This window comes from Globicephala melas, unplaced genomic scaffold (genome assembly GCF_963455315.2).
Source record: "Globicephala melas unplaced genomic scaffold, mGloMel1.2 SCAFFOLD_354, whole genome shotgun sequence".
Taxonomy (NCBI): Eukaryota; Metazoa; Chordata; class Mammalia; order Artiodactyla; family Delphinidae; genus Globicephala; species Globicephala melas.
Genome location: NW_027207523.1, coordinates 132,188 through 147,271, shown reverse-complemented (window position 1 = coordinate 147,271; position 15,084 = coordinate 132,188). Strand labels below are relative to the sequence as shown.

General features: G+C 69.1%; 7 non-coding genes across 7 annotated transcripts; all 7 read left to right on the top strand.

Moving 5' to 3' along the window:
* Window positions 1–860: 860 nt before the first annotated feature.
* Window positions 861–979, top strand: LOC132596542 (5S ribosomal RNA). Its single transcript, XR_009562620.1, has one exon. It is a non-coding gene; the product is annotated as a 5S ribosomal RNA (ribosomal RNA).
* A 2,697-nt stretch (window positions 980–3,676) lies between these two features.
* On the top strand, window positions 3,677–3,795 carry LOC132596541 (5S ribosomal RNA). Its single transcript, XR_009562619.1, has one exon. It is a non-coding gene; the product is annotated as a 5S ribosomal RNA (ribosomal RNA).
* Window positions 3,796–4,728: 933 nt separating this feature from the next.
* Window positions 4,729–4,847, top strand: LOC132596539 (5S ribosomal RNA). The gene has a single exon (XR_009562617.1). It is a non-coding gene; the product is annotated as a 5S ribosomal RNA (ribosomal RNA).
* Window positions 4,848–7,545: 2,698 nt separating this feature from the next.
* Window positions 7,546–7,664, top strand: LOC132596538 (5S ribosomal RNA). The gene has a single exon (XR_009562616.1). It is a non-coding gene; the product is annotated as a 5S ribosomal RNA (ribosomal RNA).
* Window positions 7,665–8,597: 933 nt separating this feature from the next.
* Window positions 8,598–8,716, top strand: LOC132596537 (5S ribosomal RNA). Its single transcript, XR_009562615.1, has one exon. It is a non-coding gene; the product is annotated as a 5S ribosomal RNA (ribosomal RNA).
* Window positions 8,717–11,413: 2,697 nt separating this feature from the next.
* Window positions 11,414–11,532, top strand: LOC132596536 (5S ribosomal RNA). The gene has a single exon (XR_009562614.1). It is a non-coding gene; the product is annotated as a 5S ribosomal RNA (ribosomal RNA).
* A 933-nt stretch (window positions 11,533–12,465) lies between these two features.
* LOC132596535 (5S ribosomal RNA) lies at window positions 12,466–12,584 on the top strand. The gene has a single exon (XR_009562613.1). It is a non-coding gene; the product is annotated as a 5S ribosomal RNA (ribosomal RNA).
* The last annotated feature ends 2,500 nt before the right edge of the window (window positions 12,585–15,084 follow it).

Here is a 15,084-nt window from a genome sequence, read left to right as displayed (position 1 = left end):
GGCCCCGCTGCAGGCCCCACCTCCTCAGGCCCCTCCCACCACGGCGCGCGCCGGCGGGGTCGCTCCCCGCCGGCCCGGCCGGCCAGGCGGCCAGAAGGCGGCCCTGGAAGGCAGGCGCACCCCAGACGCTCCCGGGGTGGCTGGCCCGGACCCAGACTCCGCCGCGGGCCCAGTTGCCGTCCTTTCGGCCCGCGAGCCCCTCGACCTGCACCTGGCCGCCCCCACCGGCGCCCAGCCCCGGCGCCGCCACCTGTGTGCCGGTGTGTCCCTCCACAGCTCCCTCCGACAAAAGCCCCCCCCACCCCGCCCCTCTGGCGTGTCACCGCGGCCGGGTGCGGGAGCGGGATCGAGGGCAGGGGCCGCTTCCCCGGGCCTGCCGGCCACCAGGGGCGGGGTCCTGAGCTCGGCGGGGGGTGTGGGGGCAAGGGTGGCCTTGCCGGGGCTGAGGGGCCGTGGCGACTCAATGGTGGCTCCCGGTGGCTTCGGGCCAGCTGCTGTCGGGCAGGAGGGCCGGCCCGGGCTGCGGCCGGGCTGCGCCTAGGGCCGCGTGGGCGGGCAGGGCCGATGCCCAAGGGACCGCGGGCCCCGGGCCCTGAAGCCTCCGGGGCCACGTCCCTGTGAGCGACGTGCGGGATCTTGGGCGGGGCGCCAAGCGCCGAAGGGTTTGCTGGGTCACGGCCGCCCTGGGCTGGGAGGTGGTCGCCAAACCCTCCGCCGCCGCCCGATACCCGAGACCTCCGTTGCCCCTGCCTGGGCGGGCGAGGGGGCCCTGCCGGGGCGGGCCGGCCGCCAGGCTGGCGTTAAGGCGCCAGCGCCAGCGAAACTGGGCCTCAAGAGGCCGCCCGCGGCCCCCCGCCCCCGTCTACGGCCATACCACCCTGAACGCGCCCGATCTCGTCTGATCTCGGAAGCTAAGCAGGGTCGGGCCTGGTTAGTACTTGGATGGGAGACCGCCTGGGAATACCGGGTGCTGTAGGCTTTTTGCCTCCCGCTCCGCCCGCCTTCTCCTTTACTCGCCCGCGGCGGGGGGGCCGCCGGCTCCGCCCCCGCCGAGCCCCGCTGCAGGCAGTAGTCAAGGTGGGTTTACCTGCCCGAGCAGGAAGCTTGGGCGATGGCAGAAGTGGGAAGAAACTCTTGAGCACAGGTTCTTGGGATCCACGGAGCAGCGCATGCACATGCGATGGGTGCCTACACAGCTGGCTTGCTTGTCTGTGGGGAAAGGCGAGATGGGTCAGGGCCTGGGTTCCTGAGGGGCTGAGAATCAAGGCAGGGATAGAAGAAAGGGGACAGGCCCACATCCCCTGAACCCACGCCGGCGCCCACTCACCTTTGTGGAAAATACGATTGAAAAGTGCCCGCAAGAATCTCTTCAGATGCCTCCAGAGTTGAGGGAAGAAGGGGAGGGGGGAGGCCGGGAGCAGGGTGAGCCCTGAAATCCAACCCTTGTCCCGGTCACACCCCAGCAGCCCTCCCACCTCAGCCCCTTCAAGACCCCAGGGCTCCCCCAACCGCGCTGCACAGATCCTGCCCTGACCATAGTCACCATGTTGATCCCCACGTTGAGCAAGATGAAGCTGACCGGGAGCAGAAGAATTGAGTATCCTTGCTCCTGGCATTTCCTGGGGATGGGGCCAGTGAACGGCTCGGCTCGGTAGTAGTTTCGCTCACCCATGGCCGTTGGTCCCAGGACTGCCTGGGCCCTCTGCCCTCCAGTTTTAACTGGGAGCCAGACTGGGTCATAATGGGGCAGGTGGTGAGGTCACAGTGAGGGAGGGGGATGAAAAGGAGGGCCCAGAGTGGCATTCCCTGGTAACCAGGGTCAGGTAAGCTGAGCCTGGACAGTCAAACAGGGCCCGGTGGCCGGCATACATCCCCTCGAGCGGTCATTCATTCGCTCACCGCCCGCTGACTCACTTGTTCAAATGACACATTGCGTCTCTTGGCCCCTCTTGAGACTAGGAAGACCTTGGCCTCAGAGGCCTGCTGAAGGCCTGGCTGGAGTCCAGAGCCTCAGCCTTCTTCATGCCCTTCACTGGGCCTGGAGCTGGACCTGCCCAGATGTGGAACCTCCCAGTTTGGAAGCAACTTCTTGTATGAGGCTCTCTGTGGACAGGGACAGCTGAGACACAGAGGAGGTGCCCAGAGACCAGGGGTTTGGAGTCTGCAGCTGCAGATGTACTTAGTGCATGGTATAGGACCAGGAGGGGCCTGCTGGCAGAACTGTGGCCACTAAACCAAAGGGACCCTCAGGCCAAGAAGGGGACACTGGCTTCTTATTGCAGGAAGCCAAGCGCAGGGACCCAGGCTGGCAGAAGGAGTGGCGCTTCCAAGCCACAGACCACCAATGTTTCCTGGACTCTGGCGCTCTTTATTCCTCTCTCCATGCCCTGCCGCCCCCTGCCCCTGCCCCCACTTGCTGCTGGTAAGTTCATTTTCCCAGTCTGGCTCCCGTGCAGAGAGGGCCTGGAGGCCGAGGTGGAAGGTAGCAGCGAGTTGGCCCGCGCTTGGCCCTCCTGCGGTTGCCGCTTCAGCACCAGACTGTCATACACCTGGTAGTTGGCATTGCCTCCCGGGTTCCGGCTGAGTGGCATGAAGGTGGGCGGGGGTGGAGGGTGCTCGGTAGCCTGGACGTCGGGCAGGAGGTGAGAGGGGCGGAGGAGCAGCGCTGAGCTGGGAGCCGGGGCCCGCTGGTCCGAGGCCTCGGCCAGTACCGTGAGGGAGGCGGAGGTGGCCACAGGGCGCCGCAAGGGCAGGATCTCAGCCCATTCGGCCGCCGGGTGCCGCACCTCGTGGGGATCGCGGGAGTAATCCAAGTGTCCCGTGGAGGGATGCAGGCTGCGGTTGGACTCGCTGTGAGCACAGCTGGGGAGGCTACGTCTGTGGGCCGGTGGGGTGTCGCGCTACCAGGCGTCGGGCCGGTAGACCCGAGGCACCAGAGCGGATGGAGGCTCAGAGCCCTCCAGACCCAGACTCCGCCATGGGCCCAGTTGCCGTCCTTTCGGCCCGCGAGCCCCTCGACCTGCACCTGGCCGCCCCCACCGGCGCCCAGCCCCGGCGCCGCCACCTGTGTGCCGGTGTGTCCCTCCACAGCTCCCTCCGACAAAAGCCCCACCCCCACCCCGCCCCTCTGGCGTGTCACCGCGGCCGGGTGCGGGAGCGGGATCGAGGGCAGGGGCCGCTTCCCCGGGCCTGCCGGCCACCAGGGGCGGGGTCCTGAGCTCGGCGGGGGGTGTGGGGGCAAGGGTGGCCTTGCCGGGGCTGAGGGGCCGTGGCGACTCAATGGTGGCTCCCGGTGGCTTCGGGCCAGCTGCTGTCGGGCAGGAGGGCCGGCCCGGGCTGCGGCCGGGCTGCGCCTAGGGCCGCGTGGGCGGGCAGGGCCGATGCCCAAGGGACCGCGGGCCCCGGGCCCTGAAGCCTCCGGGGCCACGTCCCTGTGAGCGACGTGCGGGATCTTGGGCGGGGCGCCAAGCGCCGAAGGGTTTGCTGGGTCACGGCCGCCCTGGGCTGGGAGGTGGTCGCCAAACCCTCCGCCGCCGCCCGATACCCGAGACCTCCGTTGCCCCTGCCTGGGCGGGCGAGGGGGCCCTGCCGGGGCGGGCCGGCCGCCAGGCTGGCGTTAAGGCGCCAGCGCCAGCGAAACTGGGCCTCAAGAGGCCGCCCGCGGCCCCCCGCCCCCGTCTACGGCCATACCACCCTGAACGCGCCCGATCTCGTCTGATCTCGGAAGCTAAGCAGGGTCGGGCCTGGTTAGTACTTGGATGGGAGACCGCCTGGGAATACCGGGTGCTGTAGGCTTTTTGCCTCCCGCTCCGCCCGCCTTCTCCTTTACTCGCCCGCGGCGGGGGGGCCGCCGGCTCCGCCCCCGCCGGGCCCCGCTGCAGGCCCCACCTCCTCAGGCCCCTCCCACCACGGCGCGCGCCGGCGGGGTCGCTCCCCGCCGGCCCGGCCGGCCAGGCGGCCAGAAGGCGGCCCTGGAAGGCAGGCGCACCCCAGACGCTCCCGGGGTGGCTGGCCCGGACCCAGACTCCGCCGCGGGCCCAGTTGCCGTCCTTTCGGCCCGCGAGCCCCTCGACCTGCACCTGGCCGCCCCCACCGGCGCCCAGCCCCGGCGCCGCCACCTGTGTGCCGGTGTGTCCCTCCACAGCTCCCTCCGACAAAAGCCCCCCCCACCCCGCCCCTCTGGCGTGTCACCGCGGCCGGGTGCGGGAGCGGGATCGAGGGCAGGGGCCGCTTCCCCGGGCCTGCCGGCCACCAGGGGCGGGGTCCTGAGCTCGGCGGGGGGTGTGGGGGCAAGGGTGGCCTTGCCGGGGCTGAGGGGCCGTGGCGACTCAATGGTGGCTCCCGGTGGCTTCGGGCCAGCTGCTGTCGGGCAGGAGGGCCGGCCCGGGCTGCGGCCGGGCTGCGCCTAGGGCCGCGTGGGCGGGCAGGGCCGATGCCCAAGGGACCGCGGGCCCCGGGCCCTGAAGCCTCCGGGGCCACGTCCCTGTGAGCGACGTGCGGGATCTTGGGCGGGGCGCCAAGCGCCGAAGGGTTTGCTGGGTCACGGCCGCCCTGGGCTGGGAGGTGGTCGCCAAACCCTCCGCCGCCGCCCGATACCCGAGACCTCCGTTGCCCCTGCCTGGGCGGGCGAGGGGGCCCTGCCGGGGCGGGCCGGCCGCCAGGCTGGCGTTAAGGCGCCAGCGCCAGCGAAACTGGGCCTCAAGAGGCCGCCCGCGGCCCCCCGCCCCCGTCTACGGCCATACCACCCTGAACGCGCCCGATCTCGTCTGATCTCGGAAGCTAAGCAGGGTCGGGCCTGGTTAGTACTTGGATGGGAGACCGCCTGGGAATACCGGGTGCTGTAGGCTTTTTGCCTCCCGCTCCGCCCGCCTTCTCCTTTACTCGCCCGCGGCGGGGGGGCCGCCGGCTCCGCCCCCGCCGAGCCCCGCTGCAGGCAGTAGTCAAGGTGGGTTTACCTGCCCGAGCAGGAAGCTTGGGCGATGGCAGAAGTGGGAAGAAACTCTTGAGCACAGGTTCTTGGGATCCACGGAGCAGCGCATGCACATGCGATGGGTGCCTACACAGCTGGCTTGCTTGTCTGTGGGGAAAGGCGAGATGGGTCAGGGCCTGGGTTCCTGAGGGGCTGAGAATCAAGGCAGGGATAGAAGAAAGGGGACAGGCCCACATCCCCTGAACCCACGCCGGCGCCCACTCACCTTTGTGGAAAATACGATTGAAAAGTGCCCGCAAGAATCTCTTCAGATGCCTCCAGAGTTGAGGGAAGAAGGGGAGGGGGGAGGCCGGGAGCAGGGTGAGCCCTGAAATCCAACCCTTGTCCCGGTCACACCCCAGCAGCCCTCCCACCTCAGCCCCTTCAAGACCCCAGGGCTCCCCCAACCGCGCTGCACAGATCCTGCCCTGACCATAGTCACCATGTTGATCCCCACGTTGAGCAAGATGAAGCTGACCGGGAGCAGAAGAATTGAGTATCCTTGCTCCTGGCATTTCCTGGGGATGGGGCCAGTGAACGGCTCGGCTCGGTAGTAGTTTCGCTCACCCATGGCCGTTGGTCCCAGGACTGCCTGGGCCCTCTGCCCTCCAGTTTTAACTGGGAGCCAGACTGGGTCATAATGGGGCAGGTGGTGAGGTCACAGTGAGGGAGGGGGATGAAAAGGAGGGCCCAGAGTGGCATTCCCTGGTAACCAGGGTCAGGTAAGCTGAGCCTGGACAGTCAAACAGGGCCCGGTGGCCGGCATACATCCCCTCGAGCGGTCATTCATTCGCTCACCGCCCGCTGACTCACTTGTTCAAATGACACATTGCGTCTCTTGGCCCCTCTTGAGACTAGGAAGACCTTGGCCTCAGAGGCCTGCTGAAGGCCTGGCTGGAGTCCAGAGCCTCAGCCTTCTTCATGCCCTTCACTGGGCCTGGAGCTGGACCTGCCCAGATGTGGAACCTCCCAGTTTGGAAGCAACTTCTTGTATGAGGCTCTCTGTGGACAGGGACAGCTGAGACACAGAGGAGGTGCCCAGAGACCAGGGGTTTGGAGTCTGCAGCTGCAGATGTACTTAGTGCATGGTATAGGACCAGGAGGGGCCTGCTGGCAGAACTGTGGCCACTAAACCAAAGGGACCCTCAGGCCAAGAAGGGGACACTGGCTTCTTATTGCAGGAAGCCAAGCGCAGGGACCCAGGCTGGCAGAAGGAGTGGCGCTTCCAAGCCACAGACCACCAATGTTTCCTGGACTCTGGCGCTCTTTATTCCTCTCTCCATGCCCTGCCGCCCCCTGCCCCTGCCCCCACTTGCTGCTGGTAAGTTCATTTTCCCAGTCTGGCTCCCGTGCAGAGAGGGCCTGGAGGCCGAGGTGGAAGGTAGCAGCGAGTTGGCCCGCGCTTGGCCCTCCTGCGGTTGCCGCTTCAGCACCAGACTGTCATACACCTGGTAGTTGGCATTGCCTCCCGGGTTCCGGCTGAGTGGCATGAAGGTGGGCGGGGGTGGAGGGTGCTCGGTAGCCTGGACGTCGGGCAGGAGGTGAGAGGGGCGGAGGAGCAGCGCTGAGCTGGGAGCCGGGGCCCGCTGGTCCGAGGCCTCGGCCAGTACCGTGAGGGAGGCGGAGGTGGCCACAGGGCGCCGCAAGGGCAGGATCTCAGCCCATTCGGCCGCCGGGTGCCGCACCTCGTGGGGATCGCGGGAGTAATCCAAGTGTCCCGTGGAGGGATGCAGGCTGCGGTTGGACTCGCTGTGAGCACAGCTGGGGAGGCTACGTCTGTGGGCCGGTGGGGTGTCGCGCTACCAGGCGTCGGGCCGGTAGACCCGAGGCACCAGAGCGGATGGAGGCTCAGAGCCCTCCAGACCCAGACTCCGCCATGGGCCCAGTTGCCGTCCTTTCGGCCCGCGAGCCCCTCGACCTGCACCTGGCCGCCCCCACCGGCGCCCAGCCCCGGCGCCGCCACCTGTGTGCCGGTGTGTCCCTCCACAGCTCCCTCCGACAAAAGCCCCCCCCCCCACCCCGCCCCTCTGGCGTGTCACCGCGGCCGGGTGCGGGAGCGGGATCGAGGGCAGGGGCCGCTTCCCCGGGCCTGCCGGCCACCAGGGGCGGGGTCCTGAGCTCGGCGGGGGGTGTGGGGGCAAGGGTGGCCTTGCCGGGGCTGAGGGGCCGTGGCGACTCAATGGTGGCTCCCGGTGGCTTCGGGCCAGCTGCTGTCGGGCAGGAGGGCCGGCCCGGGCTGCGGCCGGGCTGCGCCTAGGGCCGCGTGGGCGGGCAGGGCCGATGCCCAAGGGACCGCGGGCCCCGGGCCCTGAAGCCTCCGGGGCCACGTCCCTGTGAGCGACGTGCGGGATCTTGGGCGGGGCGCCAAGCGCCGAAGGGTTTGCTGGGTCACGGCCGCCCTGGGCTGGGAGGTGGTCGCCAAACCCTCCGCCGCCGCCCGATACCCGAGACCTCCGTTGCCCCTGCCTGGGCGGGCGAGGGGGCCCTGCCGGGGCGGGCCGGCCGCCAGGCTGGCGTTAAGGCGCCAGCGCCAGCGAAACTGGGCCTCAAGAGGCCGCCCGCGGCCCCCCGCCCCCGTCTACGGCCATACCACCCTGAACGCGCCCGATCTCGTCTGATCTCGGAAGCTAAGCAGGGTCGGGCCTGGTTAGTACTTGGATGGGAGACCGCCTGGGAATACCGGGTGCTGTAGGCTTTTTGCCTCCTGCTCCGCCCGCCTTCTCCTTTACTCGCCCGCGGCGGGGGCCGCCGGCTCCGCCCCCGCCGGGCCCCGCTGCAGGCCCCACCTCCTCAGGCCCCTCCCACCACGGCGCGCGCCGGCGGGGTCGCTCCCCGCCGGCCCGGCCGGCCAGGCGGCCAGAAGGCGGCCCTGGAAGGCAGCCGCACCCCAGACGCTCCCGGGGTGGCTGGCCCGGACCCAGACTCCGCCGCGGGCCCAGTTGCCGTCCTTTCGGCCCGCGAGCCCCTCGACCTGCACCTGGCCGCCCCCACCGGCGCCCAGCCCCGGCGCCGCCACCTGTGTGCCGGTGTGTCCCTCCACAGCTCCCTCCGACAAAAGCCCCACCCCCACCCCGCCCCTCTGGCGTGTCACCGCGGCCGGGTGCGGGAGCGGGATCGAGGGCAGGGGCCGCTTCCCCGGGCCTGCCGGCCACCAGGGGCGGGGTCCTGAGCTCGGCGGGGGGTGTGGGGGCAAGGGTGGCCTTGCCGGGGCTGAGGGGCCGTGGCGACTCAATGGTGGCTCCCGGTGGCTTCGGGCCAGCTGCTGTCGGGCAGGAGGGCCGGCCCGGGCTGCGGCCGGGCTGCGCCTAGGGCCGCGTGGGCGGGCAGGGCCGATGCCCAAGGGACCGCGGGCCCCGGGCCCTGAAGCCTCCGGGGCCACGTCCCTGTGAGCGACGTGCGGGATCTTGGGCGGGGCGCCAAGCGCCGAAGGGTTTGCTGGGTCACGGCCGCCCTGGGCTGGGAGGTGGTCGCCAAACCCTCCGCCGCCGCCCGATACCCGAGACCTCCGTTGCCCCTGCCTGGGCGGGCGAGGGGGCCCTGCCGGGGCGGGCCGGCCGCCAGGCTGGCGTTAAGGCGCCAGCGCCAGCGAAACTGGGCCTCAAGAGGCCGCCCGCGGCCCCCCGCCCCCGTCTACGGCCATACCACCCTGAACGCGCCCGATCTCGTCTGATCTCGGAAGCTAAGCAGGGTCGGGCCTGGTTAGTACTTGGATGGGAGACCGCCTGGGAATACCGGGTGCTGTAGGCTTTTTGCCTCCCGCTCCGCCCGCCTTCTCCTTTACTCGCCCGCGGCGGGGGGGCCGCCGGCTCCGCCCCCGCCGAGCCCCGCTGCAGGCAGTAGTCAAGGTGGGTTTACCTGCCCGAGCAGGAAGCTTGGGCGATGGCAGAAGTGGGAAGAAACTCTTGAGCACAGGTTCTTGGGATCCACGGAGCAGCGCATGCACATGCGATGGGTGCCTACACAGCTGGCTTGCTTGTCTGTGGGGAAAGGCGAGATGGGTCAGGGCCTGGGTTCCTGAGGGGCTGAGAATCAAGGCAGGGATAGAAGAAAGGGGACAGGCCCACATCCCCTGAACCCACGCCGGCGCCCACTCACCTTTGTGGAAAATACGATTGAAAAGTGCCCGCAAGAATCTCTTCAGATGCCTCCAGAGTTGAGGGAAGAAGGGGAGGGGGGAGGCCGGGAGCAGGGTGAGCCCTGAAATCCAACCCTTGTCCCGGTCACACCCCAGCAGCCCTCCCACCTCAGCCCCTTCAAGACCCCAGGGCTCCCCCAACCGCGCTGCACAGATCCTGCCCTGACCATAGTCACCATGTTGATCCCCACGTTGAGCAAGATGAAGCTGACCGGGAGCAGAAGAATTGAGTATCCTTGCTCCTGGCATTTCCTGGGGATGGGGCCAGTGAACGGCTCGGCTCGGTAGTAGTTTCGCTCACCCATGGCCGTTGGTCCCAGGACTGCCTGGGCCCTCTGCCCTCCAGTTTTAACTGGGAGCCAGACTGGGTCATAATGGGGCAGGTGGTGAGGTCACAGTGAGGGAGGGGGATGAAAAGGAGGGCCCAGAGTGGCATTCCCTGGTAACCAGGGTCAGGTAAGCTGAGCCTGGACAGTCAAACAGGGCCCGGTGGCCGGCATACATCCCCTCGAGCGGTCATTCATTCGCTCACCGCCCGCTGACTCACTTGTTCAAATGACACATTGCGTCTCTTGGCCCCTCTTGAGACTAGGAAGACCTTGGCCTCAGAGGCCTGCTGAAGGCCTGGCTGGAGTCCAGAGCCTCAGCCTTCTTCATGCCCTTCACTGGGCCTGGAGCTGGACCTGCCCAGATGTGGAACCTCCCAGTTTGGAAGCAACTTCTTGTATGAGGCTCTCTGTGGACAGGGACAGCTGAGACACAGAGGAGGTGCCCAGAGACCAGGGGTTTGGAGTCTGCAGCTGCAGATGTACTTAGTGCATGGTATAGGACCAGGAGGGGCCTGCTGGCAGAACTGTGGCCACTAAACCAAAGGGACCCTCAGGCCAAGAAGGGGACACTGGCTTCTTATTGCAGGAAGCCAAGCGCAGGGACCCAGGCTGGCAGAAGGAGTGGCGCTTCCAAGCCACAGACCACCAATGTTTCCTGGACTCTGGCGCTCTTTATTCCTCTCTCCATGCCCTGCCGCCCCCTGCCCCTGCCCCCACTTGCTGCTGGTAAGTTCATTTTCCCAGTCTGGCTCCCGTGCAGAGAGGGCCTGGAGGCCGAGGTGGAAGGTAGCAGCGAGTTGGCCCGCGCTTGGCCCTCCTGCGGTTGCCGCTTCAGCACCAGACTGTCATACACCTGGTAGTTGGCATTGCCTCCCGGGTTCCGGCTGAGTGGCATGAAGGTGGGCGGGGGTGGAGGGTGCTCGGTAGCCTGGACGTCGGGCAGGAGGTGAGAGGGGCGGAGGAGCAGCGCTGAGCTGGGAGCCGGGGCCCGCTGGTCCGAGGCCTCGGCCAGTACCGTGAGGGAGGCGGAGGTGGCCACAGGGCGCCGCAAGGGCAGGATCTCAGCCCATTCGGCCGCCGGGTGCCGCACCTCGTGGGGATCGCGGGAGTAATCCAAGTGTCCCGTGGAGGGATGCAGGCTGCGGTTGGACTCGCTGTGAGCACAGCTGGGGAGGCTACGTCTGTGGGCCGGTGGGGTGTCGCGCTACCAGGCGTCGGGCCGGTAGACCCGAGGCACCAGAGCGGATGGAGGCTCAGAGCCCTCCAGACCCAGACTCCGCCATGGGCCCAGTTGCCGTCCTTTCGGCCCGCGAGCCCCTCGACCTGCACCTGGCCGCCCCCACCGGCGCCCAGCCCCGGCGCCGCCACCTGTGTGCCGGTGTGTCCCTCCACAGCTCCCTCCGACAAAAGCCCCACCCCCACCCCGCCCCTCTGGCGTGTCACCGCGGCCGGGTGCGGGAGCGGGATCGAGGGCAGGGGCCGCTTCCCCGGGCCTGCCGGCCACCAGGGGCGGGGTCCTGAGCTCGGCGGGGGGTGTGGGGGCAAGGGTGGCCTTGCCGGGGCTGAGGGGCCGTGGCGACTCAATGGTGGCTCCCGGTGGCTTCGGGCCAGCTGCTGTCGGGCAGGAGGGCCGGCCCGGGCTGCGGCCGGGCTGCGCCTAGGGCCGCGTGGGCGGGCAGGGCCGATGCCCAAGGGACCGCGGGCCCCGGGCCCTGAAGCCTCCGGGGCCACGTCCCTGTGAGCGACGTGCGGGATCTTGGGCGGGGCGCCAAGCGCCGAAGGGTTTGCTGGGTCACGGCCGCCCTGGGCTGGGAGGTGGTCGCCAAACCCTCCGCCGCCGCCCGATACCCGAGACCTCCGTTGCCCCTGCCTGGGCGGGCGAGGGGGCCCTGCCGGGGCGGGCCGGCCGCCAGGCTGGCGTTAAGGCGCCAGCGCCAGCGAAACTGGGCCTCAAGAGGCCGCCCGCGGCCCCCCGCCCCCGTCTACGGCCATACCACCCTGAACGCGCCCGATCTCGTCTGATCTCGGAAGCTAAGCAGGGTCGGGCCTGGTTAGTACTTGGATGGGAGACCGCCTGGGAATACCGGGTGCTGTAGGCTTTTTGCCTCCCGCTCCGCCCGCCTTCTCCTTTACTCGCCCGCGGCGGGGGGGCCGCCGGCTCCGCCCCCGCCGGGCCCCGCTGCAGGCCCCACCTCCTCAGGCCCCTCCCACCACGGCGCGCGCCGGCGGGGTCGCTCCCCGCCGGCCCGGCCGGCCAGGCGGCCAGAAGGCGGCCCTGGAAGGCAGGCGCACCCCAGACGCTCCCGGGGTGGCTGGCCCGGACCCAGACTCCGCCGCGGGCCCAGTTGCCGTCCTTTCGGCCCGCGAGCCCCTCGACCTGCACCTGGCCGCCCCCACCGGCGCCCAGCCCCGGCGCCGCCACCTGTGTGCCGGTGTGTCCCTCCACAGCTCCCTCCGACAAAAGCCCCCCCCACCCCGCCCCTCTGGCGTGTCACCGCGGCCGGGTGCGGGAGCGGGATCGAGGGCAGGGGCCGCTTCCCCGGGCCTGCCGGCCACCAGGGGCGGGGTCCTGAGCTCGGCGGGGGGTGTGGGGGCAAGGGTGGCCTTGCCGGGGCTGAGGGGCCGTGGCGACTCAATGGTGGCTCCCAGTGGCTTCGGGCCAGCTGCTGTCGGGCAGGAGGGCCGGCCCGGGCTGCGGCCGGGCTGCGCCTAGGGCCGCGTGGGCGGGCAGGGCCGATGCCCAAGGGACCGCGGGCCCCGGGCCCTGAAGCCTCCGGGGCCACGTCCCTGTGAGCGACGTGCGGGATCTTGGGCGGGGCGCCAAGCGCCGAAGGGTTTGCTGGGTCACGGCCGCCCTGGGCTGGGAGGTGGTCGCCAAACCCTCCGCCGCCGCCCGATACCCGAGACCTCCGTTGCCCCTGCCTGGGCGGGCGAGGGGGCCCTGCCGGGGCGGGCCGGCCGCCAGGCTGGCGTTAAGGCGCCAGCGCCAGCGAAACTGGGCCTCAAGAGGCCGCCCGCGGCCCCCCGCCCCCGTCTACGGCCATACCACCCTGAACGCGCCCGATCTCGTCTGATCTCGGAAGCTAAGCAGGGTCGGGCCTGGTTAGTACTTGGATGGGAGACCGCCTGGGAATACCGGGTGCTGTAGGCTTTTTGCCTCCCGCTCCGCCCGCCTTCTCCTTTACTCGCCCGCGGCGGGGGGGCCGCCGGCTCCGCCCCCGCCGAGCCCCGCTGCAGGCAGTAGTCAAGGTGGGTTTACCTGCCCGAGCAGGAAGCTTGGGCGATGGCAGAAGTGGGAAGAAACTCTTGAGCACAGGTTCTTGGGATCCACGGAGCAGCGCATGCACATGCGATGGGTGCCTACACAGCTGGCTTGCTTGTCTGTGGGGAAAGGCGAGATGGGTCAGGGCCTGGGTTCCTGAGGGGCTGAGAATCAAGGCAGGGATAGAAGAAAGGGGACAGGCCCACATCCCCTGAACCCACGCCGGCGCCCACTCACCTTTGTGGAAAATACGATTGAAAAGTGCCCGCAAGAATCTCTTCAGATGCCTCCAGAGTTGAGGGAAGAAGGGGAGGGGGGAGGCCGGGAGCAGGGTGAGCCCTGAAATCCAACCCTTGTCCCGGTCACACCCCAGCAGCCCTCCCACCTCAGCCCCTTCAAGACCCCAGGGCTCCCCCAACCGCGCTGCACAGATCCTGCCCTGACCATAGTCACCATGTTGATCCCCACGTTGAGCAAGATGAAGCTGACCGGGAGCAGAAGAATTGAGTATCCTTGCTCCTGGCATTTCCTGGGGATGGGGCCAGTGAACGGCTCGGCTCGGTAGTAGTTTCGCTCACCCATGGCCGTTGGTCCCAGGACTGCCTGGGCCCTCTGCCCTCCAGTTTTAACTGGGAGCCAGACTGGGTCATAATGGGGCAGGTGGTGAGGTCACAGTGAGGGAGGGGGATGAAAAGGAGGGCCCAGAGTGGCATTCCCTGGTAACCAGGGTCAGGTAAGCTGAGCCTGGACAGTCAAACAGGGCCCGGTGGCCGGCATACATCCCCTCGAGCGGTCATTCATTCGCTCACCGCCCGCTGACTCACTTGTTCAAATGACACATTGCGTCTCTTGGCCCCTCTTGAGACTAGGAAGACCTTGGCCTCAGAGGCCTGCTGAAGGCCTGGCTGGAGTCCAGAGCCTCAGCCTTCTTCATGCCCTTCACTGGGCCTGGAGCTGGACCTGCCCAGATGTGGAACCTCCCAGTTTGGAAGCAACTTCTTGTATGAGGCTCTCTGTGGACAGGGACAGCTGAGACACAGAGGAGGTGCCCAGAGACCAGGGGTTTGGAGTCTGCAGCTGCAGATGTACTTAGTGCATGGTATAGGACCAGGAGGGGCCTGCTGGCAGAACTGTGGCCACTAAACCAAAGGGACCCTCAGGCCAAGAAGGGGACACTGGCTTCTTATTGCAGGAAGCCAAGCGCAGGGACCCAGGCTGGCAGAAGGAGTGGCGCTTCCAAGCCACAGACCACCAATGTTTCCTGGACTCTGGCGCTCTTTATTCCTCTCTCCATGCCCTGCCGCCCCCTGCCCCTGCCCCCACTTGCTGCTGGTAAGTTCATTTTCCCAGTCTGGCTCCCGTGCAGAGAGGGCCTGGAGGCCGAGGTGGAAGGTAGCAGCGAGTTGGCCCGCGCTTGGCCCTCCTGCGGTTGCCGCTTCAGCACCAGACTGTCATACACCTGGTAGTTGGCATTGCCTCCCGGGTTCCGGCTGAGTGGCATGAAGGTGGGCGGGGGTGGAGGGTGCTCGGTAGCCTGGACGTCGGGCAGGAGGTGAGAGGGGCGGAGGAGCAGCGCTGAGCTGGGAGCCGGGGCCCGCTGGTCCGAGGCCTCGGCCAGTACCGTGAGGGAGGCGGAGGTGGCCACAGGGCGCCGCAAGGGCAGGATCTCAGCCCATTCGGCCGCCGGGTGCCGCACCTCGTGGGGATCGCGGGAGTAATCCAAGTGTCCCGTGGAGGGATGCAGGCTGCGGTTGGACTCGCTGTGAGCACAGCTGGGGAGGCTACGTCTGTGGGCCGGTGGGGTGTCGCGCTACCAGGCGTCGGGCCGGTAGACCCGAGGCACCAGAGCGGATGGAGGCTCAGAGCCCTCCAGACCCAGACTCCGCCATGGGCCCAGTTGCCGTCCTTTCGGCCCGCGAGCCCCTCGACCTGCACCTGGCCGCCCCCACCGGCGCCCAGCCCCGGCGCCGCCACCTGTGTGCCGGTGTGTCCCTCCACAGCTCCCTCCGACAAAAGCCCCACCCCCACCCCGCCCCTCTGGCGTGTCACCGCGGCCGGGTGCGGGAGCGGGATCGAGGGCAGGGGCCGCTTCCCCGGGCCTGCCGGCCACCAGGGGCGGGGTCCTGAGCTCGGCGGGGGGTGTGGGGGCAAGGGTGGCCTTGCCGGGGCTGAGGGGCCGTGGCGACTCAATGGTGGCTCCCGGTGGCTTCGGGCCAGCTGCTGTCGGGCAGGAGGGCCGGCCCGGGCTGCGGCCGGGCTGCGCCTAGGGCCGCGTGGGCGGGCAGGGCCGATGCCCAAGGGACCGCGGGCCCCGGGCCCTGAAGCCTCCGGGGCCACGTCCCTGTGAGCGACGTGCGGGATCTTGGGCGGGGCGCCAAGCGCCGAAGGG